Source organism: Trichosurus vulpecula, chromosome 3 (genome assembly GCF_011100635.1).
Source record: "Trichosurus vulpecula isolate mTriVul1 chromosome 3, mTriVul1.pri, whole genome shotgun sequence".
Classification (NCBI taxonomy): domain Eukaryota; kingdom Metazoa; phylum Chordata; class Mammalia; order Diprotodontia; family Phalangeridae; genus Trichosurus; species Trichosurus vulpecula.
This window is the reverse complement of record NC_050575.1, coordinates 295,514,034-295,538,763: the sequence shown is the minus strand read 5'-3', so window position 1 is coordinate 295,538,763 and position 24,730 is coordinate 295,514,034. Positions and strand designations below refer to the sequence as shown.

Below are 24,730 nucleotides of genomic sequence, written 5' to 3'. Positions count from 1 at the left end.
CGGCTCCGGTCCTCGGGGAGGGGCACGGATGCGCGTCGCGCCTCTCCCGGTCATTGCCCGGCCCATCCCATCTGGGCGGCAGGACCCCCGGCGAACACGCGGCTGTCCGAGCCTCCGGGGCTCTCCCGGGCGCGGGGCGCGGGGCGGGGCCGGGAGGAGGGGCGGAGCCAGGACGGGGCTCCGCGGTGGGTGGCCCCTTGCTGCTGACGCGCGGGGTATATAGTCGGGCATGCGCGCGGTGGCGGGAGACAGGCGCGGGGGGGGGGGGCCGGAGGCGGGGAAGGGGGGGCGTCCGAGGTTGCAGCCGGTCCGAGTGCGCAGAGCTGCCGCCGCCGCCGCTAGTCATCGCCGCGGTGTCGGAGGGCCCAGCCGGTGCCGAGGAGCGCCGAGAAGCCGGGGTCACCGCCGCGGGAGCCGCAGGTGAGCGAGCCAGCGGGCTCCGGGATCGGCGGGGGAGCCGGCGCGCGTGGCGGCCCCGCGGGGCTCCCCGGTGGAGCGGGAGCATCGCGAAGAGAGGGCGTCTGGGGCGCTGGCACCCGGGGAGCAGCTGCTACGCTGTCCCGAGCCCGCCCCGCCGCGACCTCCGGGCAGTGCCCGAGCCGGGCACGCGCCCGTGCCCCCGGGGGATGGGGAGATGCTGGAAGGGACCGGGCGGGGGGAGCCCCGTGGCCTGGAGCAGCTTCCTCACCTGTACACGCCGTACCCAGGTTGTCAGTGGACCCTGATGAGTGCCGCAGGGAGGACGGGCCGGTCCCCGTGGGCACAGAGGGCAGAAGAGGAGGGAGAGACGGACACGTCTCGGTCCGTGGTAGGAAGTTCTCGGAGGTGGCTTCCTGAGGGCTCTGGCTTCCAACCTTGCCGCCGCCGCCTCCTGCCTTCTTTGTGCCTGGGCCGCCTCCCGGCCATGTGAGAATGCTGCTGCCCCCCAGCCCTGCCAATGAGGTCGTGGGAGGACGGCGCAGGAGCCCAGGAGGCAGACCTTCGGGGCTATATAGTTCCATTCAGTAAACGTTTATTAAGCGCCTACCGTGTGCCTGGCATTGCCCAGCACCCCACCCCCTCGCGTTTTGAACTCTTAGCTGTGCATTGGAGATCAGGGAACAGACTTTCAAGAAGGCCAAGGTTCTCATGCCTGGCATAGCTCTGCCTTCCAGAATCCTTCTTTCAAGGCTCAGTCCAGGGGCTGCCTTGTCCGTGGCCTTCCCTGGTTTTCCCCTCTCCCCAGTCACCTCCTCCCCAACTCCTCCCAGCTGAAAATGTTCTTTCTCATACATTTTCCTAAAGCTTTTTGGAGCTCTCCTTGGCCCACATTACACTCTGCCTTGTATTCTGTCAAGAGAGGATGTGTTGGGTCCCCCGCCCACCTTCCCCAGGCTATGGGTTCTTATAATTTTCAATACGATATAAGCTTCTTTACACTTTTAATCTTTAAGTGCCCAGCAGTTAGTTGGCACTTTAATAGGAAATTAATATATGTTTGTTGGATGAGCACAGGGACCAACATTTTCCAACTTTGTAGCCCCAGGACTTGGCATTTGGCCTTAAACTTGGTAGGGGCTTAATAAAAATTTGTTGATGAATTGAATTAAGGAAAGTTTCTCTTTCTCATCTTCTCCCAGAGTTTCTGGGCTCTCGCCCTAGGAGGAACTTGCCAATGAGGTGATAGGTCCTGAGCAAGCAGAGCTGCCAGCTGATAGAGTTGCCTAGGTGACTCAGATAACTCTGGGTGTATGGTTTGGAGTGGGACTGTGAGCCCTCTTCTCTGGCCTTGGGGGTAGGGGTGGGAGAAGGGGCTGCAGAATTTCAAGAATAGCTCTAGTCTGACTCTGCCTGGTGGAATACAGATTATAGGTAGCAAGCCCTCATTATGAGGAGTAATTTTTTTTTTTACCCTCAAACAAGTACTCTTTGTTTCTTCCTGGGCTGTTAGAAAAGTGAACACATTCCTAGTCATTGGAAGGCAGGAGAGCTGGGTTCTAATTTTGGCTTTAGCCAATGTGGTCTACAGTGGAGAAAGTGCTAAACAGAACTAGAATAAGGGAACGTGGATTAGAATCCTGATTGTGCTGCTTTGCTATCTGTATGGTCTTGGGCAAGTCATGTAACTGTCCTGGGCTTCAGTTTCCTCCTCTGTGAAATTCCTGGGTTGGACTAGATGACCCCTGAAGTCCTTTTCAGCTCTAAATCTACAATCCCATAATCTTTGATACCTCTTTGGACTTCAGTTTCTCTTTGTCTGAAAAAAATGAGGGAGTTACAGTGAGGTGAGCTCAGTGTCTTGCATAAGGCATGGCTACTTTATCAATGTATATTGAATTGATTGGTTTGTTACATACCTAAGGGCCTTCAAAGGGATAAATTTTATTATTGATGATCATTCGAAATCAGAACAACCCCTAGAAATAAGGCGTGGGGTTAGGCTTTGGAGAACATTTCTTTTGAGTCAAGAAAGGAGAGACAGTGTGGAATCACATGGCAATTACTAGCTAGAACAAGGTATTCGGACCCCCAGGTTATGATCAGTTGTTTTTGTCCATGGGAGTAAAGCTTCTCCTAAACCATGCTGGATGACTGGTTTTTGCAGTGAGAGACTTGGATTAAGAGCTTCTCTTATGGGAAAAGTATAAGAAAAGAGATCCCCAGCCCCTTCCTTTAGTCAAAAGTGATGGGGATAAAAGGTACAGGACCTGTTCTTCTTCCTCCAAAAGGAGATTCCTCCCCACTCGGCCCAGCATGCTTCGGTCCCTTTTCCCAGTTCCCAACGCTGTGCCAAGGTAAACAGAGGGAACAGGATAGAGCTGACTCAAGAGGGCAGCTAGAAGGTGAGGCAGGAGTACGAGTCTCTGTGGGAGAGACCAGGTCAGCAACCCTAGTGAGAGAACATCAGCGGCTGAATTGGAGAAGGAAGCTCCCTCAGGTATGTGGAAGAGGTTTTGATTATTTGGTACCTGGAGCACCATCACCTCAGTGGCTTATGTTCATTTGTTCATTCATTCAACATGGAAAAACTTCTTTGTGCTCTTGTGATGGGAGAAGTGGGAGAAGAAATTTACAATCTTTTTGGGGGGCAGGGGAGAAAAGGGGTCAAGGAAAGGAGAGGAGGGAGATGTGAAGCACACATATATATTTTAGTATTTCTAGAATCTGTGACTTCTTCAATGTGGGTGCTCCCTCCACCAGGGCAAGTCTCGGAACCTTTGAGCATTAGTAGACAATATTCCATAAACATTGTGCTTTGATATTAACAATCATAACTGGCATTTGGTTTGCAAGGTAAATGTAAAGACATTATCACATAAGTGACCATCCTGCAAGTTAGTTACTCCAGGTTTTATGATTCCCATTTTACATAGAAGGAGACAAACTGAGAGGGTAAGCAGTTTGCCCGTGTTGATTCAGCTGGAAAGGGTTGGAGGTAGGATTTGAACCCAGGTCTTCCTTGCCCCAAGCCTACTGCTTTTTTGCTGCACCATGGTGCCTGAAAAATTCATCACCCTGTGGCCAATCTAAGGATGATTGTCTCCAAAATGATCTGTGTTCTTAAGTTTTTCAATATCGTTTATAGTGTCAGTTATTCTCCTGGTTCTGCTCACCTCGTTCTTCATTAGTTCATAAAAGTCTTCCCAGGCTTCTCCAAAATCATCCTTTGTGTCATTTCTTAGAGCACACTAATGTTCCATTGCATTCCTTTGCCTTCAGTGTTGAGCCATTCTCCACTTGATGGGCACCCCTTTCGTTTCCAGTTCTTTGCCACCCAAAAAGAGCTGCGTTAAGTAGTTTTGTGCCTACAGGTTCTTTTCCTTTCTTTGATCTCTTTGGGGGTATAGGCACCTGGCCCATTCTGAAATCTTTTCCAATGAGGTAGGGCCTGCCTGAGCTTGTGTTTTGCTGGCTTGGTGGGCCCACGGTCACTCTCACGTCAGAATGAGGTGCACATACTTTTCATATAGAGTAAAAGCCAAAAACCAGAATTGGGCATCATCAGGTCCATATAGGTCAAGTGCCAAATGAGTGATCCAGGCAGTGGTTAAGTGTCTGAGTGATTCAGAGGGGTTAGTGTGGGTTGGGCCTTCAGGGAAGACTTCTAGGGGAATTAAGACTTGAGCTTAGCCAGAAAGGATGAGTAGGATGTGGACACTCAGAGGGGTGGGTGAGGGATATTGAGAAAAGACTCAGAAGTAGAATGTTCTCATTTATAAAGATGGGTAGGCTGCCTCTGCCTGCCTACTTGGCCTCTTCTGTCACGTGTTCTGCAGAATATCCCCAGCCTAGCCTTTCTCCCTGAGGATATTGGTCATCTTTTTTCTCTTGGGCTACTGATTCAGTGGTGACAAATCATGCTCTGGTTTTAAGAGCTTTCTCCCTGACCTTCATTCCAGCCCAAGGTCTTGGGAGAATCTGCCACAGAGCTCTTGTCACCTTCTGATAAAGGAGCTCTAATGAAACAGATTAGAGCACATTCCCCTGTTTTCCCCCCTGTAGGAGGTTGGTTGGGAATAGACCCATTGCTGTGTTCCGCTTGCCTTTCTTTATCTCATACCCCTCACTTCTGGAAGGATCAGGGTCAGCCTAGGTGCTTTTATGGTGAAGGTAGAATGTAAGCCCAGGCCTTGATGGATGGGAAGGTTTAGACAGGAGGAGGAAAGGAGGAAGGACGTTTCTGGCGGAGGGATTAGTATGAGCAAAGGACAAGGTGAGGTGCAGTAAAAGGTATTCCAATAGAATGGACACTTTGGGGCATGGGTGCTTGTCCTAGTATTCTCAGCATCTCACCAAGGGCCTAGCACATAATAGATATTTAATAAACACTTGATGAATTGAATTGAACATATGTTCAGGGAATGGTGAATTAGTCCAGTTGGTCTAGAGCAGAAAGATTGTATAGAGGATTTGTAAGTGGTACAGCAAGAAGCTAATAATGGTTTGCTAAGTCCTGATCACTGATGGTTAGGCACAGAGAAATGCTGTCTGTCTCAAGAGCTGATGGGCTAGTGGTCAGAGACAGCTTCCACGTTGTCTGTGTCTATACTGCAAAGTTTGGTCTCCAGATCTTTGGGTGCCTGAATTCTCAGTCAGTTTATCATATCAGAGAGTGAATGACACTGGAGACAATGGTTAACGCTGTTCTGTCTTTCCTCAAAACGGATTTACTTATACCAAAAATGCCAATCTTAGTCTTTATTTCATGGAAGGAAAATGCCTTTTTTTCTTGGAAGAGGGCCATTTGGGTAACCAGATTCTGCTTAGAAAGCAGCCCGATAAAGGCAACAGAATCTGAGTAGGGATAAAGCTTTGCTAGTGGCTTCCTACCCTCTGCTCTGAAGCCTGTGTTGGGAGAAATGCCCACCTTTCTTCATTAGTTGTGGACTTGCGTTCAAAGTCATTGTTGAGGGATTTTTCTGGTGGGTTTGTTTTTTTTTTTTAACATCTCCTGAAAGTTCAGAGGATAACTCCAGGAATTAGAGCTGAAAAGATTTTGAGCTAGGGAACAATACAAAAGCATTCAAAGAATCTCAAAAATGAAGAGGGGAACCTCTGAGAGCTGATAGATCTTCTTCTACCACCACTGATAAGCAGAGGTCCAAGATTATCCCTAGCCCCTCCCCTGAGGCAGTCGGCCCATTCAGATTTTGGACTAATCTACTCTGTTTGTCTGGTTTCTGTGTATGGAGCTGAGATCTGCCTATCACACCTATTGTTCTGTCCTCTGGGGTCAAGTGGGACAAAATGTTTTATGTGCATTCTCAGGCTATATGGACTGTGTGAAGGCCTTTAATGCCCACCTGAGAGACTTGAAGCTTGTAATTACTTTGGTGGTACTTGAATCTATCCACAAGTGGGGACCAGCTGCCTGCCTCTAGAGGTGGTGAGTTCCCCAACATGGGAGGTCTTTTAGTGGAAGGAGGCTGGGTGACCGTTTGCAGCAGAGGGAATTTTTGGTCTGGTTCAGGATGGACCAGATGAGGTCCCTTTCAAATCAGAGATTCTGGGATTCCCTGCAATCTAAATCCTCTTCCACATAATAATAGCTAGAATTTGTTAAAGTACTTTAATGTTCACAAAGCACTTTACAAAGATTTTCTCTTTTGATCTCACAACCACCATGGAAAGTAGGTAGAAACCCCGAACTAATAATGGTTTGCTGAGTCCTGGTTATTGATGGTTATGCATAGAGAAATGCTGTCTCTGCCTCAAGAGCTGATGGGCTAGTAGTGGTCAGAGACAGCTTCCAGGTTTGGTCTCCAGATCTTTGGGTGCCTGAATCCTCAGTCAGTTTATCATATCAGGGAGTGAGTGAATGGCATTGGAGAAAATGGTTAGCACTGTTCCGCCTTTCCTCATAACGGATTTACTTATACCAAAAATACCAATCTTAGTCTTTATTTCATGGAAGGAAAGTAGGTAGATGCTATTATTTTCATTTTTTTACAGCTGAGGAAACTAAGGCAATCATCGGTTAAGTGACTTGCCCAAGGTCATGTAGCTAGTAAAGTGTCCAAGGTCTAATTTGAACTCAGGGTTTCTTGACTCCAGGACCAGCCCTCTATCTGCTGAGCCACCTAGCTGCCTTAACCAAAACTTAAAACACTTGAAGGTAGACATAATTGATCATCAGATATCAAAATGCTTTGACTGTATGATCTGTTCACCTTAACCTTCTGGTGACTAGGAAGTGACCTCCTGGGTTATTCCTTTCACACGACACTCAGTCTCTTGGCTCTGGGTTTTTTCATAGGCTGTCCCCTCCATGCCTGGAACTCTCCCTCTTTATCTCCCCCTCCTGGCTTCCCTGGCTTCCTTCAGGTCCCCGATAAACTCCCACCTCCAACTGGAAGCCTTTCCCTATTTCCTCTTAGGGCAGCTAGGTTGTGTGGTAGATAGAGGCCACACCTGGAGTCAGGAAGACTAGTCTTTCTGAATTCAACTCTGACCCCAGACATTTGCTAACTGTGTGACCCTGGGCAAAGTGTTTACCTCAGTTTCCTAGAGAAGGAGGTGGCAGACCACTCTAGTATCTTTGCCAAGAAAACCCTAAATGGAATTACTAAGAGTCAGACACAACTGAACAGCAACATCCCCCTTAATGTCCCTGTGCCTTCCTTCTGTTGATGATCTCCAGTTTTCCTAGTATATGTCTTACTTATACCTACTTGCTGGCATGATGTCTCTCCCATTAGACCATGAGTTTCTTGAAAGCAGGACTTTTTTTTTTTTTGCCTTTCTTTGTATCCTGAGTGATCAGGATAATGCCTGGCACATAATAGATGCTAAACTGGTGACTTGCCATCTCTTTCCACTAACTTCTATGCTTCCATAACTTTACACCACCCGGACTAGATCTGCCAACCATCTCACCCCTCTCAAACCTCTTAGATTCATAGGAACAGCCTCCCTCTCCATCTTCAGTACCAAGCCCACCTCCTTCAGGTCTTCCAGGAAGGCTCCTTATATTAACTCTGCTCAACTCTGTCCCTAGCCAGGAGCTGTAATTAGCATGTTAATCTGTACATCAGATTGCATAAATGTTTTTCTTGGCTACCCTACTAGTCTGAGGTCTTTGAGGGTATGGTTGAAGACTGGTTCCAAGAACCAGCATCAGTGTACTATAAGCTCTCTGTCAATAATATTTGATGACTGAACACCATTAAGATTTATATATTCCTTCATTCATTCCTACATTTATTTAAAACAACATTCCTGTCTCACTTGGCTTCAGAAATCTTGAGGCCAGAGGGGAGGCAAAGGGACCCTTGGAATTAGTTCTGTAGATATCAAGAACAACTGATCTATTGAACTGAATTTGAATCCACAATATTTTTATTTTTGTTGGATCACATAATAGATGTTGGCTTAGGAGTCCAAGTCCAGTGCTCTGGTCCTGGCTCTGGCATTAATGAGCTCTGTAAATTTAGGTAAGCTCTTCTCTCTATACTTATATGAGGAGGTTGGGGTCAATGAGCTCTAAGACCTTCTGGCTCTAACATTCAGTGATTTAGTAAGATGCTTGATAATGTAGAAGAACACACTGTGAATCCATGCTCTTTTGGCATCAAAAAAAAAAACTTCTGAGCTATCAGACTGATCACATCACTCCCCTGCTCAATAAACAAACAAATGAGCAAATAAGCAAATAAATAGATTTTAAAAACCAGCTAATTTCCCTCTTGGCAGGCCCTAATTACAGCATTATGAAAAGTAGCCCTGAATTTGGGAGCCTAGACACCCCAAGCCTTCCCCTTTCATACTGTGAAGGATATCACATTATTCTCCCAGTCACCATAACCAAGGTGTCACCCTTGCCTCCTCACTCTCACCTCTCATAATATCTGATCAGTTGCCAAGTTCAGTCAGTTATGTCTTTGTATGATCTCTTCAATATGGCCCCTTCTCTCCTCTGACACTGCCACCGCTCTGGTGCAGGCCCTCATCACCTTTCCCCCGGACTATTGCAGTGGCCTTCTGGTGGATTGGCCTGCCTCAGATCTCTCTCCACTTAGATAGCAAAGTGATCTTCCCAAAGCACCTATCTCACCACATCTCTCACCCTACTCTATAAACTACAGTGGCTCCCTGTTGCCCCCAGGATCAAGTATAAAATGTTCTGTGTGTCTTTTGAAGCCCTTCATAAACTGGACCTTTGCATTCTTCCTCTTTGCTGTTCCTTGCCCAACATACTCCATCTCCCAAGTAGGTCTTCTCATTGGCCATCTCCCTTCACTGGAGTTCTTTCCCTTTTCTCCACCTTCTGGCTTCCCTGGCTTCCTTCAGGTCCCAATTAACATCCCACCTTCTACAAGAAGCCTTTCCTGATCTCCCTTAATGCTAATGCCTTCCTTCTGATCTCCAGTTTAGCCTTTATTCAGCCTGTTTGAACATAGCTGTTTGCATGTGGTCTCCCCCATCAGAAAATGAGCTCCCTGAGGGCAGGGATTGGCTTCTGCCTTTCTTTTGAATCTCCAGCACTTAGTACAATGCCTGGTTTGTGCTTAATAATAATAATAACAATAAATATGAATTGTGACTATATTAAAATAAACATGAATCATGTTGTAATTAATACTAATAGACAACCAAGGATATATTATAAAATAAATATATTTAAAGTATATTAATTAATATTAAATTGTTGATTAATTATTAAATACCATGTTAATATTATAGTCTATTAATTTAAATTATAAATAATAAAATTAACTAATAAATATATTCTATTAGAGTATAATCAATACAAATTATTGATAATATGAATAATAATTTGTTGTTGTTATTGTAGTAGCTAACATGTATATAGCATTGGCACTATGCTAAGCACTTGACAATTATTATCTCATTGGAGTCTCAAAGCAACCCTGGGAGGTATTGATGTGACTGGAGACTTGGTTTCTCACCATTTACATGAGCCCACTTGCCATGGGGCCATTTTGAAGACTAAATGAGATGGTGCTTCATTTAAGATTTAGACCTAGAAAGGAAATTAAATCTCATTTTACATATGAAGAGGCTGAGCCCCAGGGTCCCTAAAGGATTTGCCCAAGCTTGCACAGGTAATAAGGAACAGAGGTTTCTTAAGTTTCCTCGAACTCCAGATCTCTTTATTTTTTTCCCTTTGCCCTGCAGGAGCCCTGGGAAGGAAGGTGCTCACTTCCTCTGCCTCTCACATGCCAGTGTTTGAAAGCACTTTGACAAAGAACTGCCTTGCAATCCCTATGAAATGTTTGCCTGTTGCCACCTCATAAGAGAGCTCCCATTCTCCCTCCCTCTACACCTTTAGTTAGGATTCTCTACCTCCCCGACCCCTTTCCTCTGCAGGGAAAGTAAACTTCTTGAAGGAAGGGACTGTTTTCACTTTTGTCTTCACATAAGAAATGCTTGTTGATTGATGCTTACTGACTTCCTTCTCTTTTCTCCTTTGCCCTTATGTGGGATCACCTGTGTACTGTACTGTCTCGCTTGTAGACATGAGAGCTAGCCATGCATACCTAGGACTGGTTTTTACTCCAACATGGAGCAGAGGCAATAGATATTCATTGAACACCTATCATGAGCAGTGTATGGCTTTAGTTTCTTGATTTCCATTTATCTCCTGGTTTCTAGAACCTGGTTTTGACTTCTTGACTTCAGGTAATAGAATGCTTTTTGGTCTGCTAGGACTTAAACACATACACACACACACACACACACACACACACGCGCGCGCACACACACACACCAGTTTTATCGATAGCTTTTTTTGTTATATCACCTTCCTTTTCCAAATTTATCCTTCCCCTCCCTAGAGATTCATTTCTTATAACAAAATTAAAAAAGAGAGGATTTTTTAAAAAGTAATTTAGCAACATATGAACTGAGTCTGACCGGGTTCAATACCTCCTCCCCTCTTCCTCAGCCTAGCCTCCCCCTAAAAAAGAAAGGGAGGTACATTTTCTCCTCTCTTCTTCAGGGTCAGACTTGATCATTATAATTAAGCAGCATTTATCTAGCTATTTAGTTAGGTTTTTTCCTATTTACATTTTCTATATTGCTTTCTTGGTTCTTCTTACTTAACTTTGCATAAAGTTTATTCATCTAAGTCTTCCCATGCTTCTCTATTTTCCTAGACTTGGTTTTTTCTATTCCATTACCTCCCTGAATCACAGTTTGGTTAGTCATTCCCTTAACTAATGGACATTTGTTTGACTACTACACAAAGTGCTGATATAAACATTCTGGCATCTTAGGTGGGGCTTTGTCTTTGACCTTTTTGGGGTATATAGCTAGCTAGCAGTGGGATCTCTGGCCAAAGGACGTGGATACTTTAGTTACTTTCTTTGCATTTGTTCAGTTGTTTCAGGCCTGTCCAATTCTGCATGACTCCATTTGGGGGTTTTCTCGGCAAAGATACTGGAGTGGTTTGCCATTTCCTTCTCCAGCTCATTTTACAGATGATGAAACTGAGGCCGAGTTAAGTGGCTTGCCCAGGGTCACACAGCTACTAAGTGTCTGAGGCCACACTTGAACTCAGGTCTTCCTGACTCCATGCCCCTGGCAGTCTATCCACTGTATCACCTAACTGCCTCTCTCTCTTTGCCTCAGGGACAAGTTCACATGCTTCTGTCTGATCTGAATTGGCCAAAGTCCAGGTATGCCCTCTGTTGTTCAGGGATCTGGCCACCAAGGTCACACTGTCCTTGACATTATCCTTTCCCTTGTTGTGGCAAGTCACTGCTATCAGCACCTTCCCCTTAGGGAGGGTAAGAAACAGGGAGAAAAGAGTTGGAGAAAGCCATGGAATTTTGAAAGTAGGCCTAGAGAAAAGACTGCCAAGGAAAAGAGATAAAATGAGTCCTTGGCTGCAGCTTCAGGGACCACTGTCAGAGTCTAGCGCCTCTCCCTCCCCACCCTCACCCAAAGGCTAGTACATCGAAGGTGCTGCCTGGGGATTAGCATTAATTTAATCCTTTCACAATTAGAAAACTGTCTTCTTCCCCAGATGCTCTGTACTGGTTTTTCCTCACCTGTCTTTACTGATCTATCATTTCTTCTGTTCCTAAGTGACCTTTCCCTAGTTCTATGTATCTTCCCTCTGACTTTTCCCCTAGTCAAATATATAGCCAGTACCACCCCATCCCACAGTCACACACAAGTGCTGATACTCCATTGGTCCCTTGTGGGAAGGGAGCATCTTATTGACCACAGTATCTCAGGCTTGACATAATGAGTTGCACATTTCTATAAAATTTTATTGATCCTTTTTATTTCAACAAAACAGTCATTTCCAGATATATCCCTCCCCTTTGGCTTCCTTTCCCTAACCTCTGCCCCCAGTGAACTTTCTTTAGGATCAAAGACCAAAAACCAAACCAAAACAAAAAACCAGTTAAACAAAACCAACTAAGCTGCGTTTTGATACTGTTTTTGACATCACACACCCGTTGTCCCTCACTTCTCCAACAAAAGAATGCTAGCTAGTACGCTTTCCTATTTCTTCTCCCAGTCCAGGATTGGCTGTTAGTGCTATGTTCAGCTTGTTTTTTTAATCCTTTCCATTTGAGTTATTGCTGTCATTGTGGAAGTGTATTAAAAATCTCCTTTTTACTTTCTTTCAAAATAGATATAGATTAATGATAAATAAAAATGTCTTTTTGGTGGATTGGTGCCTAAAGTCAGAATACAGTAGTATTATTATTAATATTTTTCTTCAACACATTGTGCGTATGTTTTTTGGTTCTTCATATCAGTTCCTATGTTTCTTTGAATTTCTCCTATTTGTTATTTTTCACAACACTATTTGATTGCATTCATATTCATTCAATAAACATTTATTAAACACCTACTACTGGACGGGCTCTAAGCTAAGCCCTGGGGATACAAATAGAGGTAAAAGACAGTCCTTGCTCTGATGGAGCTTCTAACATAGAGACTGTGTACTAACAAATACATGCAAAGCAAGCTATATACAGGAAAAATAGGAAATAATTAAAGAGAGAGGGCACTATAATTAAGAGAGGTTGGGGAAGGCTTCCTGTGGAAGGTGGGATTTCAGCTGGAATTTAAAGGAATCCCAGGAGGTCAGTAGTTAGAGTGGAGGAGAGTGAGTGTTCCAGGCATTCAGGACAGCCAGAGAATGGAGTGCCTTGTTTGTGGAGAAGCCAGAAGGCCAGTGCCATTGAATAGAAGAGTACATTTTGGGGAGTAAGGTGTAAGAAGACTGGAAAAGTGGGAGGGGGCTAGGTTATGAAAGGTTTTGAATGCCAAACAGAGTGTTTTGTATTTGCTCCTGGAGGCAATAGGGAGCCACTGGAGTTTATTGAGTGGGGGTGGGGTGGAGTGACATAGTTGGATCTGTGCTTTAGGAAAATCACTTTAGTAGCTGAATGGAGGATAGATTGAAGTGGGGAGAGACTTGAGGCATGCAGACCCACTACTATTCCTTACTATTGCAGTCATCCAGGTGTGAGGTGATGAGGACCTGTACCAAAGGGGTGGCAATGTCAGAGGAGAGGAGGGGTCATATTTGAGAGATGTTGAAAAGGTGAGATTGACAGGCTTTGGAAACAGCTTTAATGTGGGGGATGAGAGATAGTGAGGAATCCAGGTAACTCCTAAGTCATGAGCCTAAGGGACTGGAAGGGTGGTGTTGCCCTTTATAGTAATAGGAAAAGTAGGAATGGGGCTGGGTTTAGGGAGAAAAATATTGAGTTCTGTTTTGGACATAATGAGTTTAAGATGTCTACTAGAAATCTAGTTCAAAATGTCTGAAAGGCAGTTGGAGATGGGAGATTAGAGATCAGCAGAAAGACTGGGGCAGGTCAGACATACTGGAGAATCATCAGCAGGAGCTGATGAGATCACCAAGGGAAGTAGTGTAAAGGAAGAAGAGAAGACGGCCCAGGACAGAACCCTGAGGGACACCTATGGATAGAGGGCATGATCTGGAGGAGGAGGATCCAGCAGCACAGGAGACCGAAAAGGAGCAGTTAGGTAGGAGGAGAACCAGGACAGAGCGGTGTCCCAAAATCCTAAAGAGAGAATCGAGGAGAAGAGAGTGATCATGATCAACAGAGTCAAAGGCTGCAGAGGACCGAGGAGGATGAGGGCTAAGAAAAGGCCATTGGATTTGGCAACTAGGAGATCGCTAATAACTTTGGAGAGGGCAATTTCAGTATAATGATAAATAGCAAGTTGTTTATTGCCAAATCAATGGGTTCCTATGTCATATCTATTTCTTCACTACCACAAAAACTGACTATTGTGGTACAGGTTTCTGTCTCGGAACTCCTTGGGGTATGTGCCCAGCAGTGGGATCTCTGGGTCAGAGGGTATGAATGATTTAGTCACTTTTTTCCCTTGTTTCCCAGTTCTTCAGAGGTCCCCAAGTTCTTTGGTAGGGTACTTCTTCCACTAACACTTATATGACTTATTAGGTAGTTTAAGGTAGTTGCTGTGGCCAAAAAAATTACTCACCCAATAGTCAGCCTAATTATCGACCTCCCCAGATTTATCTAGGCTTATCTTGGAAGATAGTCATGCAGTCTTAGACTTTTTGCATAAAGTAGGCACTCAATAAATGTGTTTAATTGAAACAAATTGAATTTTGTTTAACCTTTATTTATAAATACTTTCTAAAGTCCTGACCTAATTCCCCCAATTTTCTCCAAACTAGAGCCTGTGGACTGAGATGGATATTTGGGGGTGGGGTTGCCTATGAATTGAAATGACTGGTAGTCTACTCACCTTCAATTGTTACTGAGAATGAAGAGAGAATTGGCCATATATATACATCTAGGCAGAGTTAAAGACTGACAGATTCTGATACAGAGAGGCCAAAATGTCTGGAGAAAATATCTTGTATAAACTTTCTGGTCCACATTGCCAGAAGGTTCCTTTTTTTAGGATAGGATAGGCAGAAAGTAACTAAGTTCCAAGACACCCCCGAGGCTTCCTGCTCTTAGCAGAATGCTGTTCCTAAGAGTAGTCAAGAGACCCCTTTGGTCATAGGCCTTGGAGTCTGAGCATACAAGTAAGTTTAAATTCTAGACCACCAAGCAATATTTTGCAGTAGCAACTAATGGCAACTTCAATCTTTCTAAGTATATTTCTATATATTATTCATTCATTCATTCAACAAATTGTCTTATTCCACTAAAATCCTCCTCCTATGCATCATGATATCAAAGAGAGTGACCTCTGTGTTTCAAAGGTTATAGCAAAGGTATGCAAACTGATGGAACTTTTCAAGCGTGGGCCCCAGGGTGGGGGAAAAAGTACGGGCCCAAGGACAGGCTGTATGTTTGTTTTCCAAGGATTTAGTTGCTTATCAGCAGGCTGACCACAGGACAGTGAAATATTAGGTCACAGCAACTCTCTAAGACCATCAGATCCAGACAGTTTGGAATCTAATTTCACTGGCTGTCCCTCCTACCTGGAATTCTCTCCTTCCTCATCTCTACCTCCTAGCATCCTTGGCCAAGTCAAGTCAATGAGCGTTTATTAAGTCCATGACTTCCTTCAAGTCCCAGCTAAAATCTCACCTTCTACGAGAAGCCTCTTGTCTCTGCCCTCAAGGAACTCACATTCTAACAGGGAAGACAACATGCAAGTACTGTGTACAATCTAGGATGTACACAGAGTAGATGCAGGTAAATCTCTGTAACAACAGTTCAGCTAGCAGCTACTGTGGCTGTGTAAAACCAACAACAACCAGCACATAGAAGGCCACTAACACAGGTTCTTTTGATCTGCTTTACTAAGGAAAGTAATTTTAAGGGGTTAACAATCCCACTCTAATCCAACATATAAATATCATTCACTTAGTTCAGGAGGAAAAGCCAGCACCCTGAACTTCAGAGCAAATACAAACAAATTACAAACATCCACAGTACAAACAGACCAAATCACAATTCATAGTTAGCAGGAAAGCATCAACATCTGGGTTTACAAGCTGGGTGCTCTTAAAATGGCTGCCCAGAGTCCCACACCACTCTTCCAGTGATTGAGAGCCCCAAGGGAGAACGTCAACTTCTGGGTTTTTATGTCTTGTTCAGGGTCAAAGGGCATCACAATGTGCCACTCAAACCCATGTGGCCTAGAAGCGTCTGGTGTCACAAACATGTCACTCAAACCCATGCAAACCAGGCTTTCCCTTGCGGCAAGGAGAACATCGAAGATTCCTAATTTAATCAAAGAAACAAAGACCAGACTCAGCAAGGGCACTTGATTAAATAAGTGCTCCAAAAGAGAAAACAGTAAAAAAGTCCCACCTTAATTAATATTACAATCTCAGAGGAAAGGCCCGAGCAATGTGGGGAACTTGGAAAGACCTTCTGCAGAATGTGGAATTTGAGCTGCATCTTGGAGGTGGAGGTGAAGAGGGAGAACATATCAGGTATGGGGACAGCTAGGGCAAATTCATGGAGTTAGCATATAGAGTGTTCTGTGGGAGGAACAGTAAAAAGGGTAGCTGGTGCTAGAGTTCGTGGAGAGGATCGAGATGTAAGAAGACTGGAAAAGTTATGAAGGGCTTTAAATGCCAACAGAGGATTTTATAGTTGATCCTGGAAGTAAGAGGGAGCCATTGGAGATTATTGCTTGGGGGGTGGGGGGTGGGAGGGGCAGGGGGCGGCATGGTGAAACTGAAGTTTAGGAAGACCACATTGCCAGCTGAGTAGATGAGGGGATGGAGTGGGGAGAGGCTTGAGGCAAGGTGACCAATTAGAAGTCTGTTGCAACAGTTTGGAGCTGGGGGTGGGGAGCTGATGAGGGCCTGCGTGAGAATGCCAGCTGTGTGAGGATAAAGAATAAGTATATACAAGAGATGTTGTAAAAGTGAAAACAACAAGATGGAACGATAGACTGGATACATGGGGTGAGTGGGGTTGAGGAGTCGAGGTTGTGAGCCTGGGTGACTTGAGCAGATGGTGGCATCCTCAAAAGTAATAGGAATGTTAGAGTTGGAGGCGGGGTGTGAAGAGTAAGATCTGTCTTGCACATATTAAGTTTGAAATGCGTCCCCAGCATCTAATTAAGATGTCCGAGAGGCCACTGGCAACGAGGGGCTGGAATTTAGGAGAGATTTGGGCTGGATATATAGATCTGGGAATCGCCTGCATAGAGATGACAGCTGAACCTATGGGATCTGATAAAATCACCGAATAAAGAGCAAAAAGAGAAGAGGGCACAGAACAGAGCGTCAGAGGACACCCACAGAGAGTGACCCAGATGTAGAGCCAGTGAAGGAGACTGAGAAGAAGCAGTCAGATGGGTAGGAGAAGAAGCAAGAGAGAGCAGTGTCGCAAAACCCGAGAGAAGAGAGGAGGAAGTGTTTGGGAGAGGATGATTTCAGTGTCCGAGGCTGCAGAGAGATCAAGAAAGCTGAGGATTTTTGTCAATTAAGAGATCATTAGTGGAATCCATTTTGCTTCATTGCCCTCATTTGTTAAAAGAATTCTAGCAACCACCCAAAATGCATGATAATTGGGTGAAAAAAAGATCATTGGTAACTTTAGAGAGAACAATTTCAGTTGAATGATGAGGTTAGAAGCCAGATTTGCAGAGGGTTTAAAAGAGAGTGAGCAGATGGGAAGTAGAGGCATGAAGTGTGATGTCTTTCTCAAGGAGTTTAGCCCAGAAAGGGAAGAGAGAAATACAGGACAATAACAGATGAGAAGAAAGGCAGCTCAGAAATCAAGTGAGTATTTTAAGAATGTAAAAGACATAGAAATGTTTCTGGCAGCAAGAAAGAAGCCATCCGATAGAGTTAGGGCTACAATCCTAACCCTGTCTAACATTTAAGAAATAATATGTGCAGGTCACATTCAGTTTGCTGATTAGTCTCTCTGCCTCAAGTGTCTCCCCCCTTCACTCAGTTATCAAATTATCTTCATAATGCATGGGCCTGACCGTGCCTCCCTCCTCTTCAGTAACTGGAGTGGCTCCCAAATACTTCATAACTTGACCCCTTCCTACCTTTCCTGTCATACTACACCTTACTCCCATCCACATACTCTACAGACTTAGTGACGCTGGCCTCCTCGTTATTCCCGTCTCCAATGTACCATCTTCAGACTGACCAACTATGCCTGGAATTCTCTCCCTCTTCATCTCCCTACCTCCTGGCTTACCTGGCTTCCTTCAAGTCTCACCATCCTAGACCTAACCTCTGTGATGATCTCCATTCTATTCTGTTATTATCTTGTTTGTACATAGTTGTTTGCGTGTTTCCTTCCCCCATTAGAATGTGAATTCCTCCTAAAGAGATCATAAAAATGGGAAAAGGTCCCACATGTACAAAAATATTTATATACCCTTTGTGGTGGCCAAGAACTGGAAATCGAGGGGATGCCCATCAATTGGGGAATAGCCAAACAAGTTGTGGTATACAAATGTGCTATAAGAAATAATGAGCAGGCGGACTTTGGGAAAACCTCGAAAGACTTATATGAACTGATGCTGAGTGAAGTGAGCAGAACCAGGAGAACGTTGTACAGAGTAACAGCCACACTGTTCAAGGACTGATTTTGATAGACTTAGCCCTTCTCAGCAATGCAAGGACCTAAAACTCATCCAAAGGATTCATGATGGAAAATGCCATCCACATCCAGAGAAAGAACTATGGAGTCAGAATGCAGAGTAAAGCAGACTCTTTTCTCTTTTGTTTTGTTTTGTTCTCTTTCTCATGGTTTCTCTCATTCATTATAATTCTTCTATGCAACATGACTGGTGTAAAAATGTGTTTAATAGGAATGTATGTGTAGAACCCATAGCAGATTGCATGCCGTCTTGGGGAGGGAGGTCAGAGGGAGGAGGAGAAAATTTAAAACCTATGGAAATGAATGTTGAAAACTGAAAATAAATAAATTAAATATTTTTTTAAAAAAATAGAAGAATGTGAGCTCCTTAAGGACAGGGACTTTTTTTTTCTGCCTTTCTTTGTATCTGCAGTACTTAGCACAGTGTCTAACACATTTTATTGTTATTATTCAGTCATGTCTAAGTCTTTGTGACCCTATTTGGGGTTTTCTTGGCAGGGATACTGAAGTGGTTTGCCATTTCCTTCTCCAGCTCATTTTATAGATGAGGAAACTGAGACAATCAATGTTAAGTAACTTTCCCAGGGTCACATAGCTATTAAGTGTCTGAGGCCAGATTTGAACTCAGGTAGATGAATCTTCCTGACTCCAGGTCTGGCACTCTATCTACTGTGCTGCCTACCTGCCCTACCTGGCACATAGTAGGCCCATAATAAGTGCTTTTTGATTGATTGATACGTAGGCCAAAAAACAAATTAATAAAGTTTATGCCTTCAAAATGCTCTCTCTAGGGACAGCTTAGTCTAGGGATACTAGTCAAGTAGTGGCTATTTTTCATGTGAAGTCTTGTTAGACAGATAATGCACAGGAGGCACTGGAGGCTTGGACTCCAGCCTCTAAGAGGTTCGCTCTTGATCTGGTCAGACAGGAAAGACAGCTTCAAAGGGGTTAATAATAAGCTTTATCCTAGTCTAGTCTTCTGTAACACAGTATTGCTGATAACGGAAGCACTACAAACTCCTACAGCATTCCCTAATCACCCTTCTCACAGGGGCCGGCGAGAAGCAGGGACAACTACCCCTACGACGTCTTGATGGGGCCAGTCAAGATTCAAGATGGGCACAACTTGTGCATTCAACCCTAAAGGATTCCCCTAAATCCGGTCAAGCCTCAATGGGGGCCAGTTGAGGCAAACACAGATTCCCCCTCCCAATCCTTGACGGGGCCGATCAAGGTGCACAGCATCCCAGCTTGTGCATTCAACCATAAAGGTTCCCCAACTCACTGACCTCTGCCCACCTGTTTTGTAGGGCATCAGACAAAGAAGGCATATTGCCAGCAATAGCCTCACAAGTTTACATCACCTCATCCCTATATCTCACTGCGCAGTCGCAGTGGATGTTTACAATTTCAGCACACGTTTGTATTATTTATCCTTATATAATGCTGCTCAAGCATGGTGGAGATGTTTTAAAGCCTGGGAACTCATATCTAATACCTGGGAAACAGAGATTGTCATGGTCATGGATCCTGAGAAACTGGCCATAGATCCTAGAAAACTGAACTCTAAGAAATAATAACAAAAATCCACTTTACACACACTAAAATATACCTTACTCACACTAAAATCTACCTTACTTACAAGTCTGAAAATGATCATTCACCTCCTTGCGTTCAGGGGCTATTTTTCCCACATCTATGTATACCCGTCCATCTATGCATAGTAGGTGCCTAATAGATGCTTATTGAGGGGAGCTAACAAAACTGATCACAGCTGAAAAGAACCTGGTGATTGCTCAGATCCTGGTGAGTCAAGTGGGAATGGAAAGAGCTGCCACGCCCACCATGTTCCATTCCTCTGGAGGGAAGGAGACTGGGCTGAACTTGCAGGCATTTGAGATGTTTCAGCTCTGGGCCATGAGTTTGTGGTGAAGTTTAGTGTGCTTTTCTGCATTCTCCTGCCTGGGCCTGGTGGTAGACCAACGAAGCCTGAAGGAAAAGAAGATTCTTCAATCACTGCTCTCTCCTCTCCCCTGCCCCAATCTTTGGCTTCTTCTTTTGATGCTCTGCACCAAAGAACCTTGTTGACTTTGCATGTTGCCAGGACTCTGGGTAGGATTTCCTGGATCAGTGGTTCTTTCTCCCCTCCCTTTGTGCCACTCTGTCATTTCTCGTTTTCCCTGTCCCTTTGTCTAAATTGTTTGTGTGCCTGCAAAGGTGGTTCTCCCCAACTCCCCATCTTCCTGACCTGCAAAGCCCCTGGGCTGGTTAACAACCCTGCCTGAACACAGTATAGCTTCCTCTTGGCTCTATACACCATCATCTCTTCACCCTTTCTCTCCCTGCCTCCTCTTCCCCACAACTTGTGTGCAGTTGGCCAGTGGTAGGGAGTGAAGCTCAGAGTTTCCATGAGCAATGGAGATTTCTGGAAACTGCTTGTATGGTCTGGAGTTTTTCACTTTCCTCTTCAGCAACCAGAACAATTAAAACACCATTTTAAGCAGGAACATCGAGTGACTAAAAATACCCTATGCTCCAGGGTCAGAAAATGGGGCCAGCAACTCCAGCACCCCCTTTTCAGCTGTCTCCTCCCCACCCCCCACCCCCACCTCTCACTCACTGGCTTGTTCTGAATCCTAACCTAGGGCCTCTAGGAGTGATTCCATTTACCCCCACCTCCATTGAATTTCCTAACTTGGGGCCTGGGAGGCAAGCTCAGTATATTATCCCATTACTAGACAAGGAGCAAGCCAGAAGTCAGGGAACAGGCTGGAATCCAGGTTTTTCAGCTCCTAGCAGAGACCGGGTAACTCCTTCTTTCCCAAAGCACAAGGACCTCCCCATAGTCTCCTCTGTATCCTTTAATCAACTAAATACCATCTTATTAAAGAGATTAAAATAAACTCCCAATTCCCAGAAAATCGTTCAAGGGAACATAAACTGGTATATGATGATTTAGTATGTGTTGTAATGTTGGAAAAAATCGAAGGAAGGGGACTCTGATTCATGTAGGCCTACAATCTGTTCATTTCCTCCCATAATAATAATTATAATAATAGCTGGTGTTTATATAGGGCTTACCATGTGCCAGGCACTGTGCTAGGCACTTTACAATCATTGTCTCATTTGATCCTCACAACAACCCTGGGAGGTGGGTTCTATTATTATCCTGTTTTACGGATGAGGAAACTGAGGCAAACAGAAGTTAAATGACTTGCCCAGAGTCAAGCAGCTAGTAAATGTCTGAGGCCAGATTTGAACTCAGGCGTTTCTGACTCCAGGACCAGTGCTGTAGCCGCTGTACAACCTAGCTGCCTATATCCCATCTCCAACCCTCAAGTCAGGTGCCAAGTCCTGTCTGTTCTAATTCTACCTATTGCATCTGCTCCCTTTTTACTACTCTAGTTTGTGCCCTCGTTAGCTCTTGCCTGGACTATTGTTAATAGCTTTCCAAATGGCTTCCCTGTATCCTGCGTCTCCTCATCTCTCACCATGTAAGTCAGTTTTGTGTACATCCTTGCTCTGCTCAAAATTCTTCGATGGTTCCCCTCTGCCTGCAGAGCCCTCCCTCACTCAAATATAAGTCAGCTGCCAATCATGTCCTCATTTCCGTGATGTCATGGTCCTCTTTGAAAATGAAGGACAAACACCACAACAACAGCAGGATAAAATGCGTATTGGTATTCAAGACCCTCGGTAGTTTGTTTCCAGTCTCCCTTTCCAGCCTCCTGAACACTCTTCTTCCTTCACTGGGGACTCCAGCCAACCTGGGCTGGTCGCTGGATTCTCCCTTATCTGTTCCATTCCTGCCCCGTAGTCTTTGCTCACACTATTCCCTACACCTTCCTTCTTCTTGCCATTTCTCCTTTGATTTGTTTTCTTCTCCCCTTTCCCTCCCAAAGCTGGAATTTCTTTCAGATATCTCTGCCCTTTGTCTGGACCTTTCCTACTTTCTTATCATATTATTGTTTGTTTGCTTTTTGTATTATGTTATCATGTAGTTGTTCAGTCATGTCTGACTCTTCCCAAAGCCATTTGGGGTTTTCTTGGCAAAGACTATGGTGGTTTGCCATTCCCTTCTCCTTTATGACCCCATTTGAGGTTTTCTTGACAAAGATACTGGAATGGATGGGTTGCCATTTCTTTCTTCAGCTCATTTGACAGACGAGGAAAACTGAGGAAAACCCAGTTAAGTGACTTGTCCAGGGTCACACAACTACTAAGTATCTGAGGTCAAATTTGAACTCAGGTCTTCCTGACTCCAGGCCCAGCACTCTTTCTATCCACTGTGCCGCCTAGCTGCCCATGTTATTGTAGGGCGCCATTATTATTTTTCAGCTGATACTATGGAGTTAGCTAGGGAGTGTAGTAGATAGAGCACTAGACTTGGAGTCAGCATGAGTTCAAAACCTACCTCAGACACTTACTAGCTCCTTGTCTCAATTTCCTTCTGCAAAATGGTGATTAATACTAGAACCCACCTCACAGAGTTGTTGTATAAATCAAATGAGATTGTGTGTGTATCACTTTGCAAACCTTAAAGTACTATATACATGTTAGCTTTAAATTGTAGTGGCAAAAAGGGCACTGAATGGAGCCTGAGTTATAACCATTCCAATCTGACAAGCATTTATTAAGCACCTGCTGTATAGCAGGGCACTGTGCTAGACTCTGGAGATATAAAAGCAAAATAAAAATCAGTCCCAACTCTGGCATTATGCTATGAGAATCAAATGAGGTAATAATTGTAAAGCACTTAGCACAGTGCCTGGCACTTAAAATGTTAGCTATTGTGAATATTATCATAGTTGGACATTTTTTTTGGCTGCCTTCTAGAGTGCTTGCAGTATGTAAACCCTAGATTATTTTCAGACATTCTGCTAACTGTGCCTCCCCCAACCTTGTATTTATGAAGCTGTTTTTTTTTTAACCCAAGTGTTGACGTTTATCTCTATTGAATTTTCCTCTTATCAGATTCAGCCCAATAGTTTCCAGCCTGTCAAAATCTTTTTGGATGCAGGCATCAGCTAGTCTGTAAGCTCTGCTTGCCAGCTTTCTGTCAGCTGCAGAATTGATAAACATGTCACTTATGCCTTTGTCCAAATAATTTATTTTTTTAAATGTTACACGGCACAGGAGTTCTGGAGCACTCCACCTTCTTCCAAGATGACATTGGGTCATTAATTGATTTTTGACAGTCAAGCAGTGCTGAATCCTTCTGATTGTTCTTTTGTCTGGTCCCCTTTTCTCCATTTTCCCCAAGAATAGTATGAGATACTTTATCAAACCCTTTCCTAAAACCTAGCTTAACTATACAGAAAACCTTAAAGGTCTAACTGATACAGTAATCCCTATGATCTGCTTGTTTAGTAATCTTACATTCACAAAAGGAAATAAGGTTAGTCCAGAATGACCATTGACAAAGCCATGCTAGAGGTAGTCAAAAACAAACACTGTTGAAAAGGGACAGGGTCAGAGGAGAAAAGTGAATAAAGGGGGACAGGATAGGATGGAGGGAAATATAGTTAGTCTTTCACAACATGACTATTAATGGAAGTGTTTTGCATAATGATACATGTATAACCTATATTGAATTACTTGCCTTCTCAAGGAGGGTGGGTGGGGAGGGAAGAAGGGAGAGAGAATTTGGAACTCAAAGTTCTAAAAACAAATGTTAAAAAAAATTGTTTTTACATGCAACTGGGAAATAAGATATACAGGCAATGGGGTAGAGAAATCTGTCTTGCCCTACAGAAAAGTAAGAGGAAACGGGATGAGGGGGAGAAGTGGGGCGATAGAAGGGAGGGCAGAATAAGGAAAAGGGCAATCAGAACACATGCCATCTTGGGGTGGGTGGGAGGGTAGAGATGGAGGGAAAATTTGTAACTCAAAATCTTGTGGAAATGAACATTGAAAACTAAAAATAAGTTTGAAAAAAAGAAAAAACCATGCTAGGTATTTGCTATTACTTTTTAAATGTTCATTAATTACCTTTTTAATGATAGGCTCTATAATTTTGCCAGGATTCAAAGTCAAGTTCACTGACCTATAGTTTGACTTTGTTTTAGTATTTCTTGTTATCGCATAGAGTCATTAACTTCCTTTGTTCCATTCTAACTTTCAGACAATCTATTGTTTACATAAGGTTTTATACCTCATGTGCCAAATTGTTGACAATTCTCTTTATAATTTTTTCTTTCATAGCTCTCATTCATTTTCCAATTCTTTCCTCTAGTACTCACTTCATTTATAAAATAACTTTTAACACTTAAAAAAAAAAAACCTTCATTTCTTCCAGAAATTCTAGTTGAATCGAGTCCAGGCTGTGTTTTTCTGTGAGGCTTTGCAGATGTTTTGGGGTCATTCTGTTCTTTAGGGTATATGTCCTAAGCCTCCATGTTCTCATAAGAGTTTCTTATGGTGGGACTTTTTTTTTTTGTTTTTTTTTTTATTCTCCTAGTCTTATTTTCTGACTTTGGACTTTGCATAAGGGCCAGGATCTGCACACTTTTGAAGGGGATGTCTGTATTTAGTCCTGGTTTTTGTTCTCTTGGGTTCTCCTGCTGCTTTCTCAGAATATTGAGTGTTGTATTATTTAAGGAATTCACAGATAGCTCAGGCTGGGAACCTGCAAACTTTCAGTGTGTCCAAAATGATCTTACGCCAGCCTGAGCACTTCGAATTTCGTGATCTAGGTTTGGGTCTGAGACCCAAACACAGAC

The 24,730-nt window shown here is 44.0% G+C and overlaps 1 protein-coding gene across 2 annotated transcripts in view; it reads left to right on the top strand.

The window, feature by feature from the left end:
- The first annotated feature begins 243 nt into the window (after window positions 1–243).
- SLC39A14 (solute carrier family 39 member 14) overlaps window positions 244–24,730 on the top strand; it is a 64,709-nt gene continuing 40,222 nt past the window's right edge. The window contains exon 1 of one of the 2 annotated variants that reach the window (XM_036751611.1): window positions 244–420. The gene's annotated coding sequence lies outside the window, so the exon portion shown is untranslated. The remainder of the gene's footprint in view (window positions 421–24,730) is intronic. The other variant, XM_036751610.1, reaches the window with a different exon arrangement.